Source organism: Thalassophryne amazonica, chromosome 4 (assembly GCF_902500255.1).
Source record: "Thalassophryne amazonica chromosome 4, fThaAma1.1, whole genome shotgun sequence".
NCBI classification, from domain to species: Eukaryota; Metazoa; Chordata; class Actinopteri; order Batrachoidiformes; family Batrachoididae; genus Thalassophryne; species Thalassophryne amazonica.
The window spans coordinates 131,727,427-131,753,307 of NC_047106.1; positions in this window are offsets into that span (position 1 = coordinate 131,727,427).

Genomic DNA, 25,881 nt, shown 5'->3' on the forward strand with positions numbered 1-25,881 from the left:
TTACACACCTCTCTGCAGCTTCTCTCCCCCGCCATCCCCTCATTACCCCATCCCCGTAGAGACGGTGCCTGCTCCCAGACCACCAATAACCAGCAAAAATCTATTTAAGCATAAAAATTCAAAAAGAAAAAATAATATAGCACCTTCAACTGCACCACAGACTAAAACAGTTAAATGTGGTCTATTAAACATTAGGTCTCTCTCTTCTAAGTCCCTGTTAGTAAATTATATAATAATTGATCAACATATTGATTTATTCTGCCTTACAGAAACCTGGTTACAGCAGGATGAATATGTTAGTTTAAATGAGTCAACACACCCGAGTCACACTAACTGCCAGAATGCTCGTAGCACGGGCTGAGGGGGAGGATTAGCAGCAATCTTCCATTCCAGCTTATTAATTAATCAAAAACCCAGACAGAGCTTTAATTCATTTGAAAGCTTGACTCTTAGTCTTGTCCATCCAAATTGGAACTCCCAAAAACCAGTTTTATTTGTTATTATCTATCGTCCACCTGGTCGTTACTGTGAGTTTCTCTGTGAATTTTCAGACCATTTGTCTGACTTAGTGCTTAGCTCAGATAAGATAATAATAGTGGGTGATTTTAACATCCACATAGATGCTGAGAATGACAGCCTCAACACTGCATTTAATCTATTATTAGACTCAATTGGCTTTGCTCAAAATGTAAATGAGTCCACCCACCACTTTAATCATATCTTAGATCTTGTTCTGACTTATGGTATGGAAATTGAAGACTTAACAGTATTCCCTGAAAACTCCCTTCTGTCTGATAATTTCTTAACATTTACATTTACTCTGATGGACTACCCAGCAGTGGGGAATAAGTTTCATTACACTAGAAGTCTTTCAGAAAGCGCTGTAACTAGGTTTAAGGATATGATTCCTTCTTTATGTTCTCTAATGCCATATACCAATACAGTGCAGAGTAGCTACCTAAACTCTGTAAGTGAGATAGAGTATCTCGTCAATAGTTTTACATCCTCATTGAAGACAACTTTGGATGCTGTAGCTCCTCTGAAAAAGAGAGCTTTAAATCAGAAGTGCCTGACTCCGTGGTATAACTCACAAACTCGCAGCTTAAAGCAGATAACCCGTAAGTTGGAGAGGAAATGGCATCTCACTTATTTAGAAGATCTTCACTTAGCCTGGAAAAAGAGTCTGTTGCTCTATAAAAAAAAGCCCTCCGTAAAGCTAGGACATCTTACTACTCATCACTAATTGAAGAAAATAAGAACAACCCCAGGTTTCTTTTCAGCACTGTAGCCAGGCTGACAAAGAGTCAGAGCTCTATTGAGCCGGGTATTCCTTTAACTTTAACTAGTAATGACTTCATGACTTTCTTTGCTAATAAAATTTTAACTATTAGAGAAAAAATTACTCATAACCATCCCAAAGACGTATCGTTATCTTTGGCTGCTTTCAGTGATGGCGGTATTTGGTTAGACTCTTTCTCTCAGATTGTTCTGTCTGAGTTATTTTCATTAGTTACTTCATCTAAACCATCAACATGTCTATTAGACCCCATTCCTACCAGGCTGCTCAAGGAAGCCCTACCATTATTTAATGCTTCGATCTTAAATATGATCAATCTATCTTTATTAGTTGGCTATGTACCACAGGCGTTTAAGGTGGCAGTAATTAAACCATTACTTAAAAAGCCATCACTTGACCCAGCTATCTTAGCTAATTATAGGCCAATTTCCAACCTTCCTTTTCTCTCACAAATTCTTGAAAGGGTAGTTGTAAAACAGCTAACTGATAATCTGCAGAGGAATGGTCTATTTGAAGAGTTTCAGTCAGGTTTTAGAATTCATCATAGTACAGAAACAGCATTAGTGAAGGTTACAAATGATCTTCTTATGGCCTCAGACAGTGGACTCATCTCTGTGCTTGTTCTGTTAGACCTCAGTGCTGCTTTTGATACTGTTGACCATAGAATTTTATTACAGGGATTAGAGCATGCCATAGGTATTAAAGGCACTGCGCTGCGGTGGTTTGAATCATATTTATCTAATAGATTACAATTTGTTCATGTAAATGGGGAATCTTCTTCACAGACTAAGGTTAGTTATGGAGTTCCACAAGGTTCTGTGCTAGGACCAATTTTATTCACTTTATACATGCTTCCCTTAGGCAGTATTATTAGACGGCATTGTTTAAATTTTCATTGTTACGCAGATGATACCCAGGTTTATCTATCCATGAAGCCAGAGGACACACACCAATTAGCTAAACTGCAGGATTGTCTTACAGACATAAAGACATGGATGACCTCCAATTTCCTGCTTTTAAACTCAGATAAAGCTGAAGTTATTGTACTTGGCCCCACAAATCTTAGAAACATGGTGTCTAACCAGATCCTTACTCTGGATGGCATTACCCTGACCTCTAGTAATACTGTTAGAAATCTTGGAGTAATTTTTGATCAGGATATGTCATTTAAAGCGCATATTAAACAAATATGTAGGACTGCTTTTTTGCATTTACGCAATATCTCTAAAATTAGAAAGGTCTTGTCTCAGAGTGATGCTGAAAAACTAATTCATGCATTTATTTCCTCTAGGCTGGACTATTGTAATTCATTATTATCAGGTTGTCCTAAAAGTTCCCTGAAAAGCCTTCAGTTAATTCAAAATGCTGCAGCTAGAGTACTAACGGGGACTAGAAGGAGAGAGCATATCTCACCCATATTGGCCTCTCTTCATTGGCTTCCTGTAATTCTAGAATAGAATTTAAAATTCTTCTTCTTACTTATAAGGTTTTGAATAATCAGGTCCCATCTTATCTTAGGGACCTCATAGTACCATATCACCCCAATAGAGCGCTTCGCTCTCAGACTGCAGGCTTACTTGTAGTTCCTAGGATTTGTAAGAGTAGAATGGGAGGCAGAGCCTTCAGCTTTCAGGCTCCTCTCCTGTGGAACCAGCTCCCAATTCAGATCAGGGAGACAGACAACCCTCTGTACTTTAAGATTAGGCTTAAAACTTTCCTTTTTGCTAAAGCTTATAGTTAGGGCTGGATCAGGTGACCCTGAACCATCCCTTAGTTATGCTGCTATAGACTTAGACTGCTGGGGGGTTCCCATGATGCACTGAGTGTTTCTTTCTCTTTTTGCTCTGTATGCACCACTCTGCATTTAATCATTAGTGATTGATCTCTGCTCCCCTCCACAGCATGTCTTTTTCCTGGTTCTCTCCCTCAGCCCCAACCAGTCCCAGCAGAAGACTGCCCCTCCCTGAGCCTGGTTCTGCTGGAGGTTTCTTCCTGTTAAAAGGGAGTTTTTTATTCCCACTGTCACCAAGTGCTTGCTCACAGGGGGGTCGTTTTGACCGTTGGGGTTTTTACGTAATTATTGTATGGCCTTGCCTTACAATATAAAGCGCCTTGGGGCAACTGTTTGTTGTGATTTGGCGCTATATAAATAAAATTGATTGATTGATTGATTAAATGTGCCCCAAATGTTCACAATCACTGCCATAAATGTGACCCCAGTGGTCAATCACCTCACTAAATGTGCTCCCAGTGTTCACAATCACTGCCCTAAATGTTCCCCTCGTGTTCAGAATCACTTACTTCAATGAGCCCCCAGTGTTCGCAATCACTGCCGTAATTGAGCCCCCAGTGTTCAATTACCAACCTAAATTTGCCCGTAGTGTTGAATTACATCACAAAATGTGGTCCCAGTGACCACAATCACTGCCCTAAATGTGCCCTCAGGGTTCAATTACCACACTAAGTGAGCCGTCAGTGTTCATAATCACTACGCTAAATGTGCCCCAAGTGTTCACAATCACTGCCCTGAATTGTCACCGAGTGTTCACAATTACTGTCCTAAATGTGCCCCAAATGTTCAGTTACATCACTAAATGTGCCCTCAGGGTTCACAATCACTGCCCTAAATGTGCCCCAAATGTTCAGTTACATCACTAAATGTGCCCTCAGGGTTCACAATCACTGCCCTAAATGTGCCCCAAATGTCCAATTACCTCACTAAATGTGCCCCCCAGCGTTCACAATCACTGCCGTAATTGAGGCCCCAGTGTTCAATTACCAACCTAAATGTACCCCCAGTGTTCACAATCACTGCCCTGAATTGTCACCTAGTGTTCACAATCACTGCCTGAAATGTTCCCCTCATGTTCACAATCACTTACTTCATAGTGCTCCCAGTGTTCACAATCACAGAACAGGACCAACCTTATTACTGTGAAGGTGTCATGGTTAGCCTTTGACCTGCCTCTCGCTCCTTCCCTTTTTACCCTGTGTGTAGTTCTGAGTTTTTTCCCCCGGATGGCGCACACAGAGCCGAGTCTCACCTGCTGTGCATCCCCGCTCATTGTTGTCAAGTTGTTCAGAATCTGCTTAATTAAAAACAAAGAAAAAAAAGGGTTGACTCGAGGCTGACTGGCTGGCGATAATACCTATTGATTTAAACAGACAGAAGGGTGGGGGGGGGGATCGAACAAGTGATTATTGACACTGGGCAGTTGGTTTGCATCAATGCGTTATATTTATCCTTAATAAACTTGAAAGGGTATTTCAGTTGAAAACCTGTTGAAATTGTTAAACGACATTAACTTTTATCTACCATTTAAAAGTCGGTAATGCATATCTGTGTGAAAAAAAGGAATACTGTTTAAAAACTTTGCAAAAATAGATAGGTAGATGTCCATATAAGGCTTTATTCTTGTGATGACGTCATACTTTTTGTTAGCGTAGCAGGAAAAGCGTGTGCTTTGTAACCCCCTTCGCCGCAGGTTCGAGACTCGGCCAATTCTTTTTCAACAGCGTGAAAATTTAAATAGTCGCCCTTTGAATTCCCACATTTTTCTTCATTATTATGATTATTATTACAAGAAGGCGCCACTACACGCAGAATAACTGAAGATATGAACACTGTAAAAAAATGAGAAGTTCATTTTAATGAAGGCTCACATGTATTCTGTCACATTAGTTCATTCATTATACTTAACAAAAGTTACCCACCTGGAGACCTGCCTTGACCTGCGTTGCATGAACTCCCTGCTGTGTTTCACCTGATGCTGAAAGTCAAACCCAGGCTGATCAGGTGCGGCTCGTCAGGACTCACAGCTGTGGTGCATCTACACGGATTGGAACATGGTGGCATTTAAGTCTGGAGTACACAGTGTGTATTTGCCAGAGACCAGACGGGTGAGATCGTCGTCTCGAGAGCCATCTCATCATCAGTGGATGCAGAGAACGTCCAGGTTTGATGCATGGTCTGTGAAAGAGGAGAGGGTGAGGTCTCACGCTCGTCAGCACACTTCCTGAGGTACGTGAGGTTTTGTGACTAACATTTGTACAGTCAGTAAATGTGGTGTCCCTCACACCTTATTATATTGAGCTGTTATGTTAGTCGCTTTAATCAGCTTCCACTGCAGTGAGTTTGTGAACAGGGTGTTCCATGCCTGCAGGGTGGGAAGCTGATTAGTAATTAAGCCAGGAAGTGCTTGCTGTTTGTACACCTTTGAGCGTTCGCTCTGTGTGTGGAGTGTGAACTCACATGATGACTTCTTCATTCACAGACTCGGTTTGTCGCGGCCACCTGGGGGGTGTCGGCGGGGTCCTTGGGTCCGAACTGGTTCTGGCTCCGGACCGTTAGTGCTGCTGGGAGCGCACCGTTTACCACCTCGCCAGACCGCACACTTATTTGTTTGTATATTTATCACATCACTTTTATGTTTATTAAACTCAGTTATCCTTTGTACCGTGCTCTGCTTATTTTATACTGGGTCCTTCAAACGCTGGTCGGTTCTCCGGGCTGCGTCCAACATATAACAATGAACACTGTAAAAAAATGAGAAGTTCATTTTAATGAAGGCTCACATGTATTCTGTCACATTAGTTCATTCATTATAATTAACAAAAGTTACCCACCTGGAGACCTGCCTTGACCTGCGCTGCATGAACTCCCTGCTGTGTTTCACCTGATGCTGAAAGTCAAACCCAGGCTCTGTGAGGAGGGATTTTAAGGCTTCTGCTGGCCTCTTTGTCTGCCTTAAGGTAAATAAGTTGTGTCCCAAGACCTCTTTGACCAGAACGGGACCGACCTTATTACTGTGCAGGTGTCGTGGTTAGCCTTTGCCCTGCCTCTCTCTCCTTGCCTTTTTACCCCTGTGTGTAGCTCTGAGTGTTTCCCCCAGATGGCGCACACAGAGCCGAGTCTTACCTGCTGCGCATCACCGCTCATCACGGCCACTCACCTGCCGTGCATGAGCCTCTGATGAGGAGCGGGCTATATAATCCCATGCTAGTATTTCATTGTGACCGAATCCTTGCTTGGTTTTCCTGCCCTGAGGCCAGAGTCTACGCTGACGATCCATAAGCCTTTCCAGATGCTTCCATGAATGAAGACCCATGATCCACAGATGGATGAAGTGAGGACCGAGCCTGATTCCTCTCTGTGACCTTGACCTCCGTGTTCCTGCAGCTTCCAAGTGCCTAAAATGTCGGAGCTTCCCGATGATAAACTCAAGCTCCCGGTTTTGGCTCTTTGCGTCCCCGCCTGGTCCTGGTCCCAGATTCCAAGTTTTCAGTTCTCCTTCAAGACTGGCACAGAAACCTGCAGCACCCTGATTTCCGCGCCTACGAGCGGGATGACTCTCCACTCAGCAGGCCACCAGTGGTCCCAATGTTCACGATCACTGCCATAAATGTGCCCCCAGTGGTCAATTCACTAAATGTGCTCCCAGTGTTCACAGTCAACTGTCCGAAATGTGCTGCCAGTGTTCGCAATCACTGCCCTAACTGGGCCCCCAGTGTTCAATTACCTCACTAAATGTGTCCCCAATGTTCACAATCACAGCCTTAAATTTGCCGCCAGTGTTCACAATCAACTGTCCTAAATGTGCCCCAAGTGTTCACAATCACTGCCATAAATGTGCCCCCAGTGGTCAATCACCTCACTAAATGTGCCCCCAGTGTTCACAATCACTGCCGTAATTGAGCCCCCAGTGTTCAATTACCAACCTAAATGTGTCCGTAGTGTTGAATTACATCAGAAATGTGGTCCCAGTGACCACAATCACTGCCCTAAATGTGCCCCCAGCGTTCACAATCACTGCCGTAATTGAGGCCCCAATGTTCAATTACCAACCTAAATGGGCCCCCAGTGTTCACAATCACTGCCCTGAATTGTCACCGAGTGTTCACAATCACTGCCCTAAATGTGCCCCAAATGTTCAAATACATCACTAAATGTGCCCCCAGCGTTCACAATCACTGCCCTGAATTGTCACCGAGTGTTCACAATCACTGCCCTAAATGTGCCCCAAATGTTCAATTACATCACTAAATGTGCCCCCAGCGTTCACAATCACTGCCGTAATTGAGGCCCCAGTGTTCAATTACCAAACTAAATGTGCCCCCAGTGTTCACAATCACTTACTTCAATGTGCCCCAGTGTTCACAATCACAGAACAGGACCGACCTTATTACTGTGAAGGTGTCATGGTTAGCCTTTGCCCTGCCTCGCGCGCCTTCCCCTTTTTTCCCTTTGTGTAGTTCTGAGTTTATTCCCCCAGATGGCGCACACAGAGCCGGGTCTTTCCTGCTGCGCATCACCGCTCATCACGGCCACTCACCTGCCGTGCATGTGCCTCTGATGAGGAGCGAGCACCCTGATTTCCGTGCCTACGAGCGGGATGACTCTCCACTCAGCAGGCCACCAGTGGCCCCAGTGTTCACGATCACTGCCATAAATGTGCCCCTAGTGTTCAATCACCTCACTAAATGTGCTCCCAGTGTTCACAGTCAACTGTCCTAAATGTGCTCCCAGTGTTCACAGTCAACTGTCCTAAATGTGCTGCCAGTGTTCGCAATCACTGCCCTAACTGGGCCCCCAGTGTTTAATTACCTCACTAAATGTGTCCCCAGTGTTCACAATCACAGCCTTAAATTTGCCGCCAGTGTTCACAATCAACTGTCCTAAATGTGCCCCAAGTGTTCACAATCACTGCCATAAATGTGAGAGAGAATACTGAGAGACCTTATGTCAAAAAAGTGATTTCAGCCAATCAGAATCGAGTACGTCACTAAGCCCCGCCCCTAATCCTGCCCCTTATGATGTCACAGCCAATCAGAATCGATTACATCACTATGTCCCGCCCCTAACCCCTCCCCTAGTCCCGCCTCCAAGCCCCGCCCCTGGCTTCTCCCCTAGTCCCGCCCCTGGTTCCTCCCCTAGCCCCATCCCCAAGCTCCTCCCCTACCTCCCCTAGCCCCACCCCAAGCTCCTCCCCTAACCCCACCCCAAGCGCCGCCTCCAAGCCCTACCTTCCCTCCCACCCGAGTCTAATATTTTAATGTCATTTTATTTCATGAATTAAAGAATGATTTAAAAATACCTAGATCTTTTTAATGTATTAAAGAATTAACTAATTCTGAAATAATTAAACATAAATCAGTGTCTAATATTTAATACCCCTTTAATATTTTTAATTCTTAAATTAAAGCGCGTCCTTTTATGGTTTTTAATGCCTCAATTAAAGAAGGAATAAAAAATACCGTATCTTATGCATAATTATGGGAGGTCTTCTTCAATTTAGTGATTAAACACGAATATTTTAATACGCCTTTAATATTTTTTAATTCTTAAATTAATGCGTCTCCTTTTCTGTTTTTAATCTTAATTAAAGAAGGGTTAAAAATAACCGTCTCTCGGCTGTAACGGCTGTCTTTGCAGCAAGACGGTCAAATACCCACGCATAGAGCTCCTCACGGAAACATGACCCCACGGCTGTAATACCTGTTGCAGACGCTAACTGTGTGTTTCGGAGGTGTGTGTGTGTGTGTGTGTGTGTGTGTGTGTGTGTGTGTGTGTGTGTGTGTGTGTGTGTGTGTGTGTGTGTGTGTGTGTGTGTGTGTGTGTGTGTGTGTGTGTGACCTGCGCAGCGGGGGTGTCACGCCGGATGGTCTTTTATAACATAGTAGAGAAGCTTGAATCTTTGGTTGAAGCTTGAATGTTTTATTACATCCGATTTCCTGATGACGGGGTCGTTCGCTGGGCTTGTTTGAAGACGGAAAAACAAAGTTCCTTCTTAGTCACGGTAGATGCAGTTTCTTTTAAGATATGGTCGATCAGGGGCTGCGGGACACCCGCTGATCGGAGATGCAGCCCGAGGTGATGAAGCCGGAAAAAAACAAAGTTCCTTCTCAGTCATGCCAGATGGTGTTTTTATTCATCCGAGGCGTTGAATTATACCCCGCGGGCGAAGACGGGGTTTAAAAACCCCTTTTCGATGACAGAGTGACATACAGCATTCACCATGGCGAGACGAACTCCAATCCTCTGCTACATCTGTGAGACGCCCGTCAACATCACCATGACGACAGAGGGCTCGCTCGCTCCAAAAAAAGCGGGATGTACGTCAGCCGCTTGAGTCAGCCGATACCGAGGAAGATTTGACGTACGGCCTGGAGGGGCCCGAACGTTTAACTTACACGTCGATCCGTATTTTGCCCAAGTAAGTTTCTTCACTCTGGCTGAGGGTGAGACTGCCACTCGAGGAACCCCGCGGGTGGCGCTTACTTCCGCCGACTGGGGAGTGTTCTCCGCGGCTGCAGGGTCGATGATTCGCGACACGGTCAACCCTGAGCCTCCAGGAGATCGGACGCCAGAAAAGAGGAAAACTCGCTTCCACTCACCGGGCTCAAGCCCCAGGGGCCGCGCTATAGGGTGATATTTCAGCGGGGACCTCCTGACACTGACTCTGAGGGTGAAATTAAATTGGAGCGAGTTAGTGCCAGCGGCCGCGTCAGATCCATCACAGCTGCGGCTGAGAGCTGGCACGAGTTGTTCAACACCTGCAACGACAGGATTACGGGCCTTTTTACAAGGTGTCTGGCCTGGAGGGACGTGATCGAAGTCCGAAAAAACTTGGCCCCCCTTTTTACTTAAAAAAAATAAATAAATAAATAAATAAAATTAGGGTTGACTCGAGGCTGACTGGCTGGCGATAATACCTATTGATTTAAACAGACAGAAGGGTGGGGGGGGAATCGAACAAGTGATTATTGCCACCCAGTCGCACCTCCTTAACCTCTACAGTATGCGACTGGGCAGTTGGTTTGCATCAATGCGTTATATTTATCCTTAATAAACTTGAAAGGGCATTTCAGTTGAAAACCTGTTGAAATTGTTAAACGACATTAACTTTTATCTACCATTTAAAAGTCGGCAATGCATATCTGTGTGAAAAAAAAGGAATACTGTTTAAAAACTTTGCAAAAATAGATAGGTAGATGTCCATATAAGGCTTTATTTCTTGTGATGACGTCATACTTTTTGTTAGCGTAGCAGGAAAACCGTGTGCTTTGTAACCCCCTTCGCCGCAGGTTCGAGACTCGGCCAATTCTTTTTCAACAGCGTGAAAATTTAAATAGTCGCCCTTTGAATTCCCACATTTTTCTTCATTAATATTATGATTATTATTACAAGAAGGCGCCACTACACGCAGAATAACTGAAGATATGAACACTGTAAAAAAAAATGAGAAGTTCATTTTAATGAAGGCTCACATGTATTCTGTCACATTAGTTCATTCATTATACTTAACAAAAGTTACCCACCTGGAGACCTGCCTTGACCTGCGCTGCATGAACTCCCTGCTGTGTTTCACCTGATGCTGAAAGTCAAACCCAGGCTCTGTGAGGAGGGATTTTAAGGCTTCTGCTGGCCTCTTTGTCTGCCTTAAGGTAAATAAGTTGTGTCCCAAGACCTCTTTGACCAGAACGGGACCGACCTTATTACTGTGCAGGTGTCGTGGTTAGCCTTTGCCCTGCCTCTCTCTCCTTGCCTTTTTACCCTGTGTGTAGCTCTGAGTGTTTTCCCCCAGATGGCGCACACAGAGCCGAGTCTTACCTGCTGCGCATCACCGCTCATCACGGCCACTCACCTGCCGTGCATGAGCCTCTGATGAGGAGCGGGCTATATAATCCCATGCTAGTATTTCATTGTGACCGAATCCTTGCTTGGTTTTCCTGCCCTGAGGCCAGAGTCTACACTGACGATCCATAAGCCTTTCCAGATGCTTCCATGATCGAAGAGCCATGATCCACAGATCGATGATGTGAGGACCGAGCCTGATTCCTCTCTGTGACCTTGACCGCGTGTTCCTGCAGCTTCCAAGCGCCTAAAATGTCGGAGCTTCCCGATGATAAACTCAAGCTCCCGGTTTTGGCTCTTTGCATTCCCGCCTGGTCCTGGTCCCAGATTCCAAGTTTTCAGTTCTCCTTCAAGACTGGCACGGAAACCTGCAGCACCCTGATTTCCGCGCCTACGAGCGGGATGACTCTCCACTCAGCAGGCCACCAGTGGCCCCAGTGTTCACGATCACTGCCATAAATGTGCCCCTAGTGGTCAATCACCTCACTAAATGTGCTCCCAGTGTTCACAGTCAACTGTCCTAAATGTGCTGCCAGTGTTCACAGTCAACTGTCCTAAATGTGCTGCCAGTGTTCGCAATCACTGCCCTAACTGGGCCCCCAGTGTTCAATTACCTCACTAAATGTGTCCCCAATGTTCACAATCACAGCCTTAAATTTGCCGCCAGTGTTCACAATCAGCTGTCCTAAATGTGCCCCAAGTGTTCACAATCACTGCCATAAATGTGCCCCCAGTGGTCAATCACCTCACTAAATGTGCCCCCAGTGTTCACAATCACTGCCGTAATTGAGCCCCCAGTGTTCAATTACCAACCTAAATGTGCCCATAGTGTGCCCAGATGGCGCACACAGAGCCGGGTCTTACCTGCTGCGCATCACCGCTCATCACGGCCACTCACCTGCCGTGCATGAGCCTCTGATGAGGAGCGAGCACCCTGATTTCCGCGCCTACGAGTGGGATGACTCTCCACTCAGCAGGCCACCAGTGGCCCCAGTGTTCACGATCAGTGCCATAAATGTGCCCCTAGTGGTCAATCACCTCACTAAATGTGCTCCCAGTGTTCACAGTCAGCTGTCCTAAATGTGCTGCCAGTGTTCGCAATCACTGCCCTAACTGGGCCCCCAGTGTTTAATTACCTCACTAAATGTGTCCCCAGTGTTCACAATCAACTGTCCTAAATGTGCCCCAAGTGTTCACAATCAACTGTCCTAAATGTGCCCCAAGTGTTCACAATCACTGCCATAAATGTGCCCCTCGTGTTCAGAATCACTTACTTCAATGAGCCCCCAGTGTTCACAATCACTGCCGTAATTGAGCCCCCAGTGTTCAATTACCAACCTAAATGTGCCCGTAGTGTTGAATTACATCACAAAATGTGGTCCCAGTGTCCACAATCACTGCCCTAAATGTGCCCTCAGGGTTCAATTACCACACAAAGTGAGCCGTCAGTGTTCATAATCACTACGCTAAATGTGCCCCAAGTGTTCACAATCACTGCCCTGAATTGTCACCGAGTGTTCACAATCACTGCCCTAAATGTGCCCCAAATGTTCAATTACATCACTAAATGTGCCCTCAGGGTTCACAATCACTGCCCTAAATGTGCCCCAAATGTCCAATTACCTCACTAAATGTGCCCCCAGCGTTCACAATCACTGCTGTAATTGAGGCCCCAGTGTTCAATTACCAACCTAAATGTGCCCCCAGTGTTCACAATCACTGCTCTGAATTGTCACCGAGTGTTCACAATCACTGCCCTAAATGTTCCCCTCGTGTTCACAATCACTTACGCTGAGCACGCCGCTCCGGGGTCTGCTGTAGTTCAGTCATGATTGCTAGGATACAGTGTTGTTAACCAACCTCACCTAATAGTGCAAGGATCTCCCTGCTTCACTGGCGTTGAGACAATCTATTGCTAATTAAATAGACTCCCTTTGTAGCCAGACTTCCCCTTACACTGTGGAGGCAGCCAACACACGCTGTATCTTACAGTGACTTAGATGTATCCACGTTGATCTCTCCGCTATCTTTACTGCAGTTGGTGTTGTTAACAGCACTTGGTATGGACCTTCCCAACGAGGACTGGACCAGTTCTTCCTCTTAATCACTCTGATGAACACCCAGTCTCCTGGCTGGACTACTGGAAGGCCGTCCTGTGGAAGATCAAAATTATTCAGCAGTAAATGTGTTTAAGTTATCTCTTTCTGTGTTAATGTCTTTTTCATAAAATCTGCTAATGTTTGTTCCTCATCTGCTGTTTTAGTATCCATGTCAAAAATTGGTAGACGATATGGTCGTCCATAAAGTATCTCAAATGGTGTTAAACCTGATGGTGTTGGTGTTATTCTCATATACAATTTTACTAGGTCCAAACATTCAATCCAGGTTCGTTTTGTCTCTTCCATACATTTCCTTAATCTTGTTTTTATTGTGCCATTTGTCCTTTCCACTAATCCTGCACTTTGTGGGTGGTAAGCACAATGATGTTTTAACTTAATTTTCATGTGTTCTCTTATGGGGTCTTATAGATCCCTGTGGGTTGTGTTTCAATCAGGTAACACAGGCTTTACAAAAATTTTTTGAGTATAAATTAAATCCATAGGTAGTAAAGTATTGGTCTACCATATATACCATCCCCCTTGTTGACACATGCGTTAACCCATACGTCGCAATTGCAGCTGCTTGAATAAGCTTTTGGGTAGGACGGGTTTGTTATGTACACAATAAAGTCCTTTGGGGTTTGGGGTTGCCCCATTTTTCAACCACAAATGTCATTCCTGCGCTGGTGCCTGTTTTTGCATATCCAATAAAAGGTCAGAATCTATTAATGGTTCATTGTCTGTCTGAGCTGTGTAAATAGAAGAAGTGCCATATCGACCAGCTGCTGCTTCTTTCGCTATTTTGTCTGCGAGACAGTTTCCTCTGGAGACAAAATCTGTGCCTCTGGTGTGGGCTGCGCATTTACATAATGCCAGGTGTGATGGTAATGTTACTGCTTCTAGCAAATTTGTGAGTAAGCCTGCATGTGTCACTGGTTTCCCTGTAGAGGTTATCATACCACTTTGTTGCCATTGTTTTGCAAAGAACCAAATTGTTGAAAATGCATATTGACTATCTGTATAGACTGTCAGTTTCTGTCCTTTAGCCAAGATACAAGCTCTGGTTAATGCAATGAGTTCTGCAGCTTGGGCTGATTTAAAATGATCGATCTGTTTTGCTTCAATAACAGTATTTGGTAATTGAACAACAGCATAGCCTGTTAATGTCTGTCCTTTCTAATCTTTGAAACATGAGCCATCCACAAAGTAATGTAGTCCATCTGTAAATGGTTCGTCTGTTAAGTCTGGTCGAGGTAATTGTTGTTTCTGTGTGTCTGCCAAACAATCATGCGGTTCACCGTCTGTCTCAGTAGGTAGGAGCGTGGCGGGATTCAAGGTGTTGCATCTTTCAATGGTAATATATGGCTGAGACAATAGCATTGCTGTATAAGCTATCTGTCTAGCAGGCGATAAGAATGTATCCAAACGTTTGGAATAATAGCCAACTGGTTTATTTTTATTACCATGTTGTTGTAGCAAGACTGCACACATGAATCCCCGTTTTGTGTCCACCATGAGAGTGAATGGCTTGGCATAATTGGGCAGAGATAATACTGTGGAACTCACAAGTTCTTGTTTAAGAGCTGTAAACTGTTCTTCACCTTCTTTATTCCACTGTATTTTGTCAGTCATAGCCATTGGTATAGAATGTATTAAATCCTGCAATTTCTGCACCTTCTCTGCATAACATGGAATCCAGGCTCTGCAATAATTACAGATACCTAAGAAAGTCATCATTTCCTTTTTCTGCTTCAGGTTTTAATGGATATTGTTTGATCCGTGGTCTCCAATCAGATCGTGGCTTAATTTTGACTGGCGGAATATTTTTCAACAGTCCTACATCTGTGGGTGCATTCACCCAGAGATGAGGAGGCAGTTTGGCCAATAAAGTCTCATCTTCCTGTGTCAACAACACAGATGTTGTTAAATTTCAATCGTCCAGATCTACTTCATGTATCACCGGTGTCGTCCAAGCACTTACAAACATGTATTTCCGATACAAACCTGTGGATGGACTGAAATCCCACACTGACACTGCATCTGCTTCGTGCCAATCAGTTGCTTCCTCAGCTATTTTAACAATTCCTCCAAGGTCCTTCCAGGACTGAGTGTCTGCCCTTGTCAGTGAAATATGCGGCACAGCCTCAGGTTTTCCTCTGTACCATTTGTCTGCACTTTGGGTCAGCACTACACTACACACAGAGGTGGTTTTTCTGTCTGTGTATAGGTGTGCTACTGTCTGAAATTCTGATGGAATTTTCAGAAATCCTGCTCCATACCTTTCATCCTTTCGTGGAGTGAATAGCATAGTTATGTGTAGATCTTTTGGTGACATCATTACTACATGTTCTCTGTTTTCACAGGTCATCAGACCTTCCTCTAATAATTGTTCAGTTTGTCTCAACTCCGACAGATCCAAAGAGTACTGCCAGGCCTGGGCCAAATCTGTATATACAGTAGCGGGCTGCCTCACAGCTCTCATACCACCTACTGTTGGCGTGACTCCTATAGATAAGGCAGTCATCAAATCTGTCCCAGTAAATTTACTGGACAATGGGGCGAATAAACCACAGAGACACAAGCAGTTTGGTTCGTTTCAGGATCTTCAAAATTGACAAACTTCAATATTTTCTCTGAATTCACCGTCCATTTGCAGATTTTACCCAAACGACTTCTTTTGCAAATTTAGTTCCGGGAGGTCTGTCTGTTATCACTGTCCTACATGCTCCTGTGTCACAGAGAAAATCCATGTCCTGTCCATTTACCTTTAGAGTCACCCCAGGTCTTTCTTTCAGGAGTGGTAATGACCATGCTCCATGAATATCCACTGTGATTGTTATCTGTTTTTCTGGTAACTCATTAATGTTGTCACTTATTGGTGTGTTTGTTGTTACGTCCAGTATCTTAATCATATCATCTGAGTCAGTGGTCACATTGTGCTTTCTAATCCATGCACTAATTTCTGGCTTCAAACCATTCAGGAGGGCTTGTTTCAGCTGATTTTGATATGCTCCCGCTTGATCATCATTATGCGGTATACCGCTGTTTGCACGGAAAACTGTCCCTAAACGCTGATTATAATCATCCACATCCTCATCTGCCTTTTGTTTACACGCATTTATTTTACCATAGTCCACTTTCTGTTTAAACTTGTTTTTAACTCTGGTCATTAGATCGGTTATTTGAGCCTGTAACGCCACTGCCGAATCTTCCTCATTCCCGTATGGCAGGACCGTGCCGACTGCAGCACGTCCTGTAAATGTCCCTCTCACGGCCGTCTCATTATCTTCAGGTTTTACAAACATTACTTTCACCTCTGACTTTCCTTTCTCGTCTTTCTTCCTCTTTATGGCCTCTACTCTCATCCGTGCTTCACTGAGCCATACTTTTGCACTTTCTCTCTCTCCTTCTTTTCTTACTTTCCTGTTACCCTTTTTATTTGCTGCTGCTGCTGCTGTAAGCTTTAACACCAAACCTTCACAATCTGGCATGACCAATTTACCTGAAAAGCCATATTTCTTTTTTCATTTAATTATGTACTTCAGATTTTCCGGATTGCGTTTGTGCATGTATTTTTCGTCGCCCTGAAATAGGGGCTTATTTTGTGTGCATGTGTTTCCCATGTTGGTCACCTATTCCCCTTCACTCTGCAAAGTTCAGGTCAAGCTTCTACCCTGTGGGGCGGACCTTCCTTGGAATCCCCCTCTTTGCAGACTCGTCGGGAATATGTGAGTGTGGTGCGTATGGATTTAAAATGACCTACTTTGCAGACAATGGCTCCACTTTTATCCCCTGATAAAATGGGATATCAAGCTGTCCGTGCTTCAGTCACTCACAGTCTCATTCTTTTATCATTACTAAGGAATACTCAGTCAAACAATACCACACATACAGTCCGACACTGTCACACACACACACACTCCCACAACCGCTCCAACTCTCACACACATACAAAATAAATTACAGATTACATCAATGATTGTAATTACAGACAAGCCCTCATCTAAAAAAAAAAAAAAAAAAAATAATAATAATAATACATAAATAACACAACAAAATCCTTACAACAAAACAACAAAAACAAAATTTTCTCTCATTCATACCACAAACACACTTAGTTTCACTTTTGAAATAATCAATTAATTCGCGTCTCTCTAACTGCTTCTCCTGAAATTTATTCTTACTTCTCCTGTATTTCTCAGCCGGATGGGGACTCGAACCCCTCCGCCACCTGTGCCGGCAGGACTGGAGACTCTAACTCCCCCCCCGCACTTTATTCCGGATGGGGACTCTAACCCCTCCGCCACCTGTGCCGGCAGGACCGGAGACTCTAACTCCCTCCCCCGCACTTTATTCTGGATGGGGACTCTAACCCCTCCTCAACATATTTTCCTCACAGGCAGGCAGTAATTACTTACGTTAATTTGTTGCGCCCCTCATTTGGTTCGGAGGCGTCGTCAATCTACTGCGGCGAGCGGAGGTGGACGTCTATAGTCACCGGCCCGACGGAGAATTCACTCCTCAGGACTTTCCTTCGATCCCTCTAGTGGAATCGGCCGTGCACGGTCTGCGGCGTGTCTCCCTCCGTTCGCTCGAGAAGATCTGTCGACGCCCCACGTTGGGCGCCAAGAAAAAACTGTTGGGTTTGCACCCTGTTTTTAAAGAAATGAGAGGCACAAACACTGAAAAGAAACCAGTCAGAGAGAGACAAATATATATATTTTTTGCTCTGCGCAGAGGAGGAGAACAATGAAGCAGCTTGTAAGTGCTCAGCTACAAAGCTCTCCTAAAATCTCCTCCTCTGGCCCAGCCTTTTATTTAGTTCAACATGAGAAAAAACAAACAAGGACAGTCGGGAGAGGTTACACATGAGTCATGTCTGCAAGAGGGTGATAGCAAAGCGAGGTAACAGCTGAAACCTTCCATTCCTGCAACATGAGCCTTGTGGCTCGTCAAAGCAGGATAAGGCAAAATGAAAAATAGTTTGCTCAATCATGAAGAATGCAGACAACAAGTCTTTCTTTCTAAAACCTCCTCTTCTCACAAAGAGGAAAAATAATAAGCATAAACTATAAGAAAATAAATAATAATAATATAAGCATAAACTAAAGAAAATAAATGATAATAAGAGCATGAACTATATAAAATCCTTGACATAATGGTTGAGTCCTGGCTGGCTGGCTGGCTGCTCTATTTTTTACTGGTGTTTTTACTGTCCTAAATGTGCCCCTAGTGTTCACAATCACTGCCCTAAATGTGCCCCAAATGTTCAATTACCTCGCAAAATGTGCTCCCAGTGTTCACAATCACAGAACAGGACCGACCTTATTACTGTGAAGGTGTCATGGTTAGCCTTTGCCCTGCCTCTCGCTCCTTCCCTTTTTACCCTTTGTGTAGTTCTGAGTTTTTTCCCCCAGATGGTGCACACAGAGCCGAGTCTCACCTGCTGTGCATCGCCGCTCATTACGGCCAATTACACTGTTATATTGATATATGCGGCAATTATTTCATTTATTGATTATTTTTGGCCATTTGTTCACCACAAATTATTCCAAGCTTTAAATTTTGGTAAATAAATGAAATGGCTGCTGATGTATTTGTTGTCAAGTTGTTCAGAATCTGTTTAATTAAAAACAAAGAAAAAAAAAAAGGGTTGACTCGAGACTGACTGGCTGGCAATAATACCTATTGATTTAAACAGACAGAAGGGTGGTGTTGTGAAAGTGTAGTGACACGGACCCACAACAGGGGGCGCAAATGAACGGCCAATAGATGATAGCTCTTTGACCACCAAGTGTTTGCAAGATGACTTAAGACTTGAGACTTGCTGATTCACGACTTGAGAATCAAATCAAATCAAATCAATTTTATTTATATAGCGCCAAATCACAACAAACAGTTGCCCCAAGGCGCTTTATATTGTAAGGCAAAAGCCATACAATAATTACAGAAAAACCCCAACGGTCAAAATGACCCCCTGTGAGCAAGCACTTGGTGACAGTGGGAAGGAAAAACTCCCTTTTAACAGGAAGAAACCTCCAGCAGAACCGGCTCAGGGAGGGGTAGTCTTCTCCTGGGACTGGTTGGGGCTGAGGGAGAGAACCAGGAAAAAGACATGCTGTGGAGGGGAGCAGAGATCAATCACTAATGATTAAATGCAGAGTGGTGCATACAGAGCAAAAAGAGAAAGAAACACTCAGTGCATCATGGGAACCCCCCAGCAGTCTAAGTCTATAGCAGCATAACTAAGGGATGGTTCAGGGTCACCTGATCCAGCCCTAACTATAAGCTTTAGCAAAAAGGAAAGTTTTAAGCCTAATCTTAAAAGTAGAGAGGGTGTCTGTCTCCCTGATCTGAATTGGGAGCTGGTTCCACAGGAGAGGAGCCTGAAAGCTGAAGGCTCTGCCTCCCATTCTACTCTTACAAACCCTAGGAACTACAAGTAAGCCTGCAGTCTGAGAGCGAAGCGCTCTATTGGGGTGATATGGTACTATGAGGTCCCTAAGATGGGACCTGATTATTCAAAACCTTATAAGTAAGAAGAAGAATTTTAAATTCTATTCTAGAATTAATAGGAAGCCAATGAAGAGACGCCAATATGGGTGAGATATGCTCTCTCCTTCTAGTCCCCGTTAGTACTCTAGCTGCAGCATTTTGAATTAACTGAAGGCTTTTCAGGGAACTTTTAGGACAACCTGATAATAATGAATTACAATAGTCCAGCCTAGAGGAAATAAATGCATGAATTAGTTTTTCAGCATCAGTCTGAGACAAGACCTTTCTAATTTTAGAGATATTGCGTAAATGCAAAAAAGCAGTCCTACATATTTGTTTAATATGCGCTTTGAATGACATATCCTGATCAAAAATTACTCCAAGATTTCTCACAGTATTGCTAGAGGTCAGGGTAATGCCATCCAGAGTAAGGATCTGGTTAGACACCATGTTTCTAAGATTTGTGGGGCCAAGTACAATAACTTCAGTTTTATCTGAGTTTAAAAGCAGGAAATTAGAGGTCATCCATGTCTTTATGTCTGTAAGACAATCCTGCAGTTTAGCTAATTGGTGTGTGTCCTCTGGCTTCATGGATAGATAAAGCTGGGTATCATCTGCGTAACAATGAAAATTTAAGCAATGCCGTCTAATAATACTGCCTAAGGGAAGCATGTATAAAGTGAATAAAATTGGTCCTAGCACAGAACCTTGTGGAACTCCATAATTAACTTTAGTCTGTGAAGAAGATTCCCCATTTACATGAACAAAGATAACGATACGTCTTTGGGATGGTTATGAGTAATTTTTTCTCTAATAGTTAAAATTTTATTAGCAAAGAAAGTCATGAGGTCATTACTAGTTAAAGTTAAAGGAATACTCGGCTCAATAGAGCTCTGACTCTTTGTCAGCCTGGCTACAGTGCTGAAAAGAAACCTGGGGATGTTCTTATTTTCTTCAATAAGTGATGAGTAGTAAGATGTCCTAGCTTTACGGAGGGCTTTTTTAGAGCAACAGACTCTTTTTCCAGGCTAAGTGAAGATCTTCTAAATTAGTGAGACGCCATTTCCTCTCCAACTTACGGGTTATCTGCTTTAAGCTGCGAGTTTGTGAGTTATACCATGGAGTCAGGCACTTCTGATTTAAAGCTCTCTTTTTCAGAGGAGCTATAGCATCCAAAGTTGTCTTCAATGAGGATGTAAAACTATTGACGAGATACTCTATCTCACTTACAGAGTTTAGGTAGCTACTCTGCACTGCGTTGGTATATGGCATTAGAGAACATAAAGAAGGAATCATATCCTTAAACCTAGTTACAGCGCTTTCTGAAAGACTTCTAGTGTAATGAAACTTATTCCCCAGTTTAGGACAGTTGATTGTGAACACTGGCGGCAAATTTAAGGCTGTGATTGTGAACACTGGGGACACATTTAGTGAGGTAATTGAACACTGGGGGCCCAGTTAGGGCAGTGATTGTGAACACTGGCAGCACATTTAGGACAGTTGACTGTGAACACTGGGAGCACATTTAGTGGGTGATTGACCACTAGGGGCACATTTATGGCAGTGATCGTGAACACTGGGGCCACTGGTGGCCTGCTGAGTGGAGAGTCATCCCGCTCGTAGGCACGGAAATCAGGGTGCTCACTTCATCAGAGGCTCATGCACGGCAGGTGAGTGGCCGTGATGAGCGGTGATGCGCAGCAGGTAAGACCTGGTTCTGTGTGCGCCATCTGGGGGAATAAACTCAGAACTACACAAAGGGAAAAAGGGGAAGGAGCGAGAGGCAGGGCAAAGGCTAACCATGACACCTTCACAGTAATACGGTCGATCCTGTTCTGTGATTGTGAACACTGGGGAACATTGAAGTAAGTGATTGTGAACACTGGGGGCACATTTAGGTTGGTAATTGAACACTGGGGCCTCCATTACGGCAGTGATTGTGAACACTGGGGGCACATTTAGTGATGTAATTGAACATTTGGGGCACATTTAGGGCAGTGATTGTTAACACTGGGGGCCCATTTAGGGCAGTGATTGTGAACACTGGGGGCCCATTTAGGTTGGTAATTGAACACTGGGGGCTCAATTACGGCAGTGACTGTGAACACTGGGGGCACATTTAGTGAGGTGATTGACCACCGGGGGCACATTTAGGACAGTTGATTGTGAACACTGGCTGCAAATTTAAGGCTGTGATTGTGAACATTGGGGACACATTTAGTGAGGTAATTGAACACTGGGGGCCCAGTTAGGGCAGTGATTGCGAACACTGGCAGCACATTTAGGACAGTTGACTGTGAACACTGGGAGCACATTTAGTGAGGTGATTGACCACTGGGGGCACATTTAGTGAGGTGATTGACCACTAGGGGCACATTTATGGCAGTGATCGTGAACACTGGGACCACTGGTGGCCTGCTGAGTGGAGAGTCATCCCGCTCGTAGGCGCTGAAATCAGGGTGCTGCAGGTTTCTGTGCCAGTCTTGAAGGAGAACTGAAAACTTGGAATCTGGGACCAGGACCAGGCGGGGACGCAAAGAGCCAATACCGGGAGCTTGAGTTTATCATCGGGAAGCGCCGACATTGTAGGCGCTTGGAAGCTGCAGGAACACGCGGTCAAGGTCACAGAGAGGAATCAGGCTCGGTCCTCACATCATCCATCTGTGGATCATGGGTCTTCGATCATGGAAGCATCTGGAAAGGCTTATGGATCGTCAGAGTAGACTCTGGCCTCAGGGCAGGAAAACCAAGCAAGGATTCGGTCACAATGAAATACTAGCATGGGATTATATAGCCCGCTCCTCATCAGAGGCTCATGCACGGCAGGTGAGTGGCCGTGATGAGCGGTGATGCGCAGCAGGTAAGACTCGGCTCTGTGTGCGCCATCTGGGGGAAAACACTCAGAGCTACACACAGGGTAAAAAGGCAAGGAGAGAGAGGCAGGGCAAAGGCTAACCACGACACCTGCACAGTAATAAGGTCGGTCCCGTTCTGGTCAAAGAGGTCTTGGGACACAACTTATTTACCTTAAGGCAGACAAAGAGGCCAGCAGAAGCCTTAAAATCCCTCATCACAGAGCCTGGGTTTGACTTTCAGCATCAGGTGAAACACAGCAGGGAGTTCATGCAGCGCAGGTCAAGGCAGGTCTCCAGGTGGGTAACTTTTGTTAAGTATAATGAATGAACTAATGTGACAGAATACATGTGAGCCTTCATTAAAATGAACTTCTCATTTTTTTACAGTGTTCATATCTTCAGTTATTCTGCGTGTAGTGGCGCCTTCTTGTAATAATAATCATAATATTAATGAAGAAAAATGTGGGAATTCAAAGGGCGACTATTTAAATTTTCACGCTGTTGAAAAAGAATTGGCCGAGTCTTCGAACCTGCGGCGAAGGGGGGTTACAAAGCACACGCTTTTCCTACGCTAACAAAGTATGACGTCATCACAAGAAATAAAGCCTTATATGGACATCTACCTATCTATTTTTGCAAAGTTTTTAAACAGTATTCCTTTTTTTTCACACAGATATGCATTGCCGACTTTTAAATGGTAGATAAACGTTAATGTCGTTTAACAATTTCAACAGATTTTCAACTGAAATGCCCTTTCAAGTTTATTAAGGATCAATATAACGCATTGATGCTTTTAGTCGCATAGTGTAGAGGTTAAGGAGGTGCGACTGGGTGGCAATAATCACTTGTTCGATCCCCCACCCTTCTGTCTGTGTTTAAATCAATAGGTATTATCGCCAGCCAGTCAGCCTCGAGTCAACCCTTTTTTTTCTTTGTTTTAATTAAGCAGATTCTGAACAACTTGACAACAAATACATCAGCAACCATTTCATTTATTTACCAAAATTTAAAGCGTGGAATAATTGTGGTGAACAAATGGCCAAAAATAATCAATAAATGAAATAATTGCCGCATATATCAATATAACAGTGTAATTGGCCGTAATGAGCGGCGATGCACAGCAGGTGAGACTCGGCTCTGTGTGCGCCATCTGGGGGAAAAAACTCAGAACTACACACAGGGTAAAAAGGGAAGGAGCGAGAGGCAGGTCAAGGCTAACCATGACACCTTCACAGTAATAAGGTCGGTCCTGTTCTGTGATTGTAAATACTGGGGAGCACATTTTGCGAGGTAATTGAACATTTGGGGCACATTTAGGACAGTAAAAACACCAGTAAAAAATAGAGCAGCCAGCCAGCCAGGACCAACCCTTTGTTTTATTTTTTGTATTTTTGTATTTTTTTTTAATTAAGCAGATTCTGAACAACTTGACAACAAATACATCAGCAGCCATTTCATTTATTTACCAAAATTTAAAGCTTGAAATAATTTGTGGTGAACAAATGGGCAAAAATAATCAATAAATAAAATAATTGCAGCATATATCAATATAAAGTGTTATTGGACATGATGAGCGGTGATGCACAGCCGGTGAGACCCGGCTCTGTGTGCGCCATCTGGGGGAAAAACCTCAGAACTACACAAAGGGTAAAAAGGGGAAGGAGCGAGAGGCAGGGCAAAGGCTAACCATGACACCTTCACAGTAATAAGGTCGGTCCTGTTCTGTGATTGTACAATAACTTCAGTTTATCTGAGTTTAAAAGCAGGAAATTAGAGGTCCTCCATGTCTTTATGTCTGTAAGACAATCCTGCAGTTTAGCTAATTGGTGTGTGTCCTCTGGCTTCATGGATAGATAAAGCTGGGTATCATCTGCGTAACAATGAAAATTTAAGCAATGCCGTCTAATAATACTGCCTAAGGGAAGCATGTATAAAGTGAATAAAATTGGTCCTAGCACAGAACCTTGTGGAACTCCATAATTAACCTTAGTCTGTGAAGAAGATTCCCCATTTACATGAACAAATTGTAATCTATTAGATAAATATGATTCAAACCACCGCAGCGCAGTGCCTTTAATACCTATGGCATGCTCTAATCTCTGTAATAAAATTTTATGGTCAACAGTATCAAAAGCAGCACTGAGGTCTAACAGAACAAGCACAGAGATGAGTCCACTGTCTGAGGCCATAAGAAGATCATTTGTAACCTTCACTAATGCTGTTTCTGTACTATGATGAATTCTAAAACCTGACTGAAACTCTTCAAATAGACCATTCCTCTGCAGATGATCAGTTAGCTGTTTTACAACTACCCTTTCAAGAATTTTTGAGAGAAAAGGAAGGTTGGAGATTGGCCTATAATTAGCTAAGATAGCTGGGTCAAGTGATGGCTTTTAAGTAATGGTTTATTACTGCCACCTTAAAGCCTGTGGTACATAGCCAACTAATAAAGATAGATTGATCATATTTAAGATCGAAGCATTAAATAATGGTAGGGCTTCCTTGAGCAGCCTGGTAAGAATGGGGTCTAATAGACATGTTGATGGTTTAGATGAAGTAACTAATGAAAATAACTCAGACAAAACAATCTGAGAGAAGAGTCTAACCAAATACCGGCATCACTGAAAGCAGCCAAAGATAACGATACGTCTTTGGGATGGTTATGAGTAATTTTTTCTCTAATAGTTAAAATTTTATTAGCAAAGAAAGTCATGAAGTCATTACTAGTTAAGTTAAAGGAATACTCAGCTCAATAGAGCTCTGACTCTTTGTCAGCCTGGCTACAGTGCTGAAAAGAAACCTGGGGTTGTTCTTATTTTCTTCAATTAGTGATGAGTAGTAAGATGTCCTAGCTTTACAGAGGGCTTTTTTATAGAGCAACAGACTCTTTTTCCAGGCTAAGTGAAGATCTTCTAATTAGTGAGACGCCATTTCCTCTCCAACTTATGGGTTATCTGCTTTAAGCTGCGAGTTTGTGAGTTATACCATGGAGTCAGGCACTTCTGATTTAAAGCTCTCTTTTCAGAGGAGCTATAGCATCCAAAGTTTCAGAATATTCTGGTAGAACCTTTGTGGGATATGTTCAACCACTCTTTTGCTGTCGGCGAATTCCCAAAGACATTGATGGAGGTTAGTATATTTTTAATTTTGAAAAAAGGGAAGTGACTGAATTTGCACCTTATAAGCCTGTAACCCTTTTAAATGTAGATAGGAAGCTGCTTTCTAAAATCTTAGCCTTTCATTTGGAGAATCTTTTACCAGCATTGGTGAAGGAAGACCAGACAGGTTTTATTAAGAGCTGGAACTCGGTTGATAACGTCAGACGACTGTTAAACGCCATTCAAGTTTTTAAACAAAATTCTAGTTGTGGTCTGGAGCTTTCCCTCGATGCAGGGAACGCATTTGACCAAACTGAGTGGTCGTTCTTATCATACACATTGGGTAAATTTGGTTGGGGTGAGAATTTTGAAAAATGGGTTAAAATTATATGCTAGACCACAA